The sequence below is a fragment of the Pinus tabuliformis genome, chromosome Q (assembly GCF_031772625.1).
Source record: "Pinus tabuliformis cultivar Carrire ecotype Pingquan chromosome Q, CPIR1, whole genome shotgun sequence".
In the NCBI taxonomy this organism is placed as follows: Eukaryota; Viridiplantae; Streptophyta; class Pinopsida; order Pinales; family Pinaceae; genus Pinus; species Pinus tabuliformis.
This window is the reverse complement of record NC_142296.1, coordinates 1,192,768,957-1,192,773,766: the sequence shown is the minus strand read 5'-3', so window position 1 is coordinate 1,192,773,766 and position 4,810 is coordinate 1,192,768,957.

The following is a 4,810-nucleotide window of genomic DNA, read 5'->3' as shown; positions in this document are numbered from 1 at the left end:
ATCCATGAATGAAAATGATTCACAACTGGCGCAGTCGTTGATGATTTGATCAATGAACAGTGTCGGATAATTATCGTTGAGACATTCGAAATTCAAGTCTCTATAGTCGACACATACGCGGATGGTTCCTTGTTTTTTATTGATAGGAACCAGATTGGAAACCCATTCTGTTAAAGGAACAAGACAGATGAAACCAGCATGTAACAATTTTTATACTTCTTTTTTTATGGCTTCCGTTTTGCGAGGATGGACCGGTCGAAGCCTTTGACAGACAAGTTTTGCATTGTTGTAAAGCTTGATCTCATGCTCGACAATAGATGGATCTATGCCGGGCATTTCCTCATAAGACTAGGCGAATACATTGTGGAATTCCTTAGAAAGGTAGGTGAAGCTTGCAATTTCCTTAGGATTGCAATCTACTCCAATCTGGATGTTTTCCATGATGCCTGTCTTGACAGAAATATCGATGAGCAATGTCTTTGAAATATTGCCCATGTTTCCTTCCGCCTCCAAAGTTTGGATGGTCGTATAGGGTGAGGAAATGATTTCTGGTATGTTAGGGGATAGGATTTAAAGAGGCATCGTGTCCAAATAAGATATCAAAACATGATGGTTTGAATCCTCCCATGGTCGCTCTTCTAAACTCATGATTTCTCAAATAGCTTTGTCCGTAGGTAGGAATTGATTGAGTGGATCAAAAGAAGGAGTGTTTTGTTGGAAATAATACTGAGAGGGGGGGGGGGGTGAATCAGTATTAGCAAATCAATAACCTTTTCATTTCCATTACTAGATTCATATACGCTTCTTCAGTTAAAGCAACCCGCCTATATACGCAACTGTGTTTAATGCAACTAGCATATATCCAACAAACTTATGATTCAGTTAATTCATCATAGGTTGATCTTTAATGAGTGCATCAGAAAATTATCAACCATATAGACAGTAAACAGGTGCAGTAAAATAGAACAGATCATCACACATAAGAATCACACATGAACACCATGATATAAGGTGGAAACCCAATGCGGGACAAAAACCACCTGCTGCTGTTTTCTTTAAGATAAGAAAAACCTGTTTACAATCTTGTACTGGCGCAGACTCATACCAGTACACAGGCACCCACTTGCAGAAGGCTACAACCTTCTCTCATTCTCTAAATTCTACTGGAAGGGAGCTACAACACCCTAGCTCTTGTACTAGCCAAAATATATTTTCTAGTACGTAGGCACCGACCTACAGAAGGGTACGACCTTCTCTTTTCTTCCAGGGACCACATTTCATAAATTTTCAGATTGGATCCATCAATACAAAACAATCACCACTGCAATACAACCATCAACTCTGAATCACCCAACAACTAAATCACTGAAACCCTGTCATCAAAACACAGTCACCAAAACACAGAGCAGAGCCAAAAACTCTACAACAACCACTAGAATCAACAACAACTTCAAATATAAAATCTCATAATGTATATGCTACTTGGCTATGTTGAACTAGCGTGTATACGCTTTTTCACCAAAGGGAACCCACGTACAGATCTGAAAATAATTACTTATACCTTTGACGCAATTTTCAACATATAATGATAATGCATTTTAGTCTTCATGATCCCGGTCCATCAACCTTCATCAACCGCATAGGTGCATCCTTGGTTCAGATCAAGCAAAGCATCACAAACCCATAACCAGCATACTAGATCTCACATTTCATCAGATATTCATCACTTGCACACTTTCACTTTGGCCTAATGATCTTCTTCTCCTTATATAGGTTTAGGCCTCTCTCAATACCATGGTCCAAAACCACATAGAACCAATACCTTGGACCTAATACTTGGGGTCAATACCTCAGACCAAATACCATGGACCAATACCAAAATACCATGGACCAAGTACCATGGACCAAAAATTAGTTCTCCAACATGTACAGTCCTTTCCTTTTGTGAAAGTGCGTGTGTATGCTATACGTGCCTTTTGGTCTACTAACCCGCATGTACACCTGACTTGGTCTATAGTGAACCTGCGTATACCTTACTTTCTTCATTATTTACTGTTTACCTTCTATACTATGATCTTCCATCTGAGAGAGTTGCCATCAAGGACAACACTTGTGTCATACCTGTATCATAATGCGAACAGTCTCCCCCTTTGGACTTGATGGAAACAACGACACCAAGTCACTCTCCCCCTTTTGACATCAAGGGCAAAGGGCAGACCAAGACATTCTCTCCCTTGAAATACATTCTACTGTCCATGCTCCCCCTGAGTACGTGCTGAAATCTCTGATTGAGATCCCCCTTTGTACATGCTAAGATGTATTGATCCGTCCATGCTCCCCCTGAGCACATGTTGAGTCTGCAAAAATATTTTTCAAAAGGATAACATGACTCTACGACTCAATTAAGTGAGTATGACCTTCCTATCACCAATAACTCATACATACATCAATCTCCCAACCAAGTGGGGATACACCATTTTGACTCATCCACCTAACCAAGTGGAGATATACAAAATGTTTATACATGACTGAAATAGACATCATCTTTCCCATGCAAAGTGGGGTTACAAATTAGGTCTTTTCATGACCTTTACATCAAATGATATACATGACTTTTATAATAATGACCAGCAATCTAAACAAGACCATGATATTCATCAGCAACTACCGTACACCATATATGATCTGCATCATAAGCATCTGTCACCAACATCGAGACCTATAACCTGTAATACCTTTCTCTTGGCCAACCAACAATAAGTAGCAAGATGTATCATCAGCATCATCACCAAAGACTTTTAACCATAATGCCAACAATGCATTATTTGAAGCATATAATCCCCCTGAACCTGTGCCAACCAACATATACCATGACTGAACCATATCAGACCTCTTTTCTTATTCTACTACTTTTTCTTCAGAGATCCATATATGCGACCCTGCAGTCTCCAACTTGCGTATATACGCGACTTTGCGTCATAATATTTGCGTATGCAAAATGGAATACTAAAGGTTTACACTTTCATATTCCCCTGGGCCTATTATGTCCGCTAACTGAGTTATGCCACATCTTTCTGACACTAATTCTGTCTCCTGAGATTGAGATGATGTATGCTCCTTTTGCTTTGGTGTCTGAATTTTTCTCCTACATTACTTTACTTTATGCCCAAACTTGTTACATGCATAACATCTTACATGTTTCATATTCCTATTAGTGCAATCAATAGCTTTGTGACCAAACATATTGCAAGAAAAACAATATCCCTTAAAGTACCTAGAACGTGATGATCTTTCTGTGTGATGGTCTTGAACCATTCTTCTTCTACATCTGGCTGCAACATGTCCAAGATTGTGACATTCATAACATTCAACATTACTCATCGGAGGAAATAACCATCTATCACTTCCATAGTTAAGAGCAAAAGATTTTCTTTGAAGAATTTCTTTCCTTGGTTGTTGCTAGGGTTGACCACTTATCTCCTTGTTGATCATTTCAGATTTTGCATTAGAATTTCTTCCCTCACCTTGTGAGCTAGATTCACCTTCAATAGTTTCATAAAAGCCAAGACCAATTTTGATAGCAGGGGATCTTTGACTACTAAGAATATCATCCAAAATCTTAGTACTGTCTTGAAATCGTAGCAGTTTATCCTTTTCTTCTAATTTACCTTTTAAGATATTTACCTCAACTTGATGTTGTTCTTCCTTTTCCAGATATTGCTTCTTTATGTTTTCTTTAGCTTTTCTTCCTTCTTCCACTTGTTGCCTTAATTCAAGCACTTCATGTTCTTATTCTTCAAAAGCTTCTTCATTCTAGTTCTTTGATTCTTTAAGATCTTCTTTTAGAGAGAGGATCTTAGCTTCAAGTCTCTAGATTGTTATGCTCTAATCTTTTACTACATCCTGCAGCTGCTCCCTTACTCTGGTTACTGTCTCCAATTGATTATTTAATATGGTAACTTCTTATTTTTCTACATCATTATTTTCATATGCCATGAGAAGTTTAATTTCTTGATTATCTTCATCACTATTGGATGAGTCATTACTATTATCATGAGTATAATATCTTTCCTTTGTTATGAGGGCATCTAGTAGCGTAATGACCAACTCTTCCACAAGAAAAACATTTGAAAGGTAGCTTACCTTTGAACCTTCCAGATCCCCGTTGAAGATTCTTGACAAAATTTACCTCATATTCTTCTTTTGAAATGTATCCTGATTCATTGAGTTTTTCTTTTTCCTTTGTTGATACTTTAAATGTGGCTTCTCTCCTTTCTAATGGTCCTCCTTTTCTCATTTCAAATGCAGTTAAGATTCCGTGAAGCTGCATCATAGTGATATTCTGTAGATCTTGCTTTTCTTCTATGGCAGACACTTTGGGTTCAAATTTAGCAGACAAGGATCTCAAAACTTTCTCAACTAAGACAACTTCCTTAATTTCTTCACCCAGATTCCTCATACAATTGACAATATCATCTATATGTAGGAAGTAATTATCTATGCTTTCACCACTATTCATCTTAAGAGTTTCATACTGAATTCTGAGAGTTTGAAGCTTATCACATTTTACCTAAGCGTCTCCTTCATATCTTAGAATGATTTTGTCCCATATTTCTTCGGCTGATTTGATCTGCATGACCTTGACAAACTCTGATTTGGACAAACTTGGCAATAAGATAGTAACATCTTTGGCATTGATTTCATATTGCTTTCTACCTGCCGTACTTGTAGGAATTGTTGACGGAAATGTATATCCTCCTTCCACAATTTCCCAAATATTTGTTCCAAGTGATTTTAGATAGGCTATGAT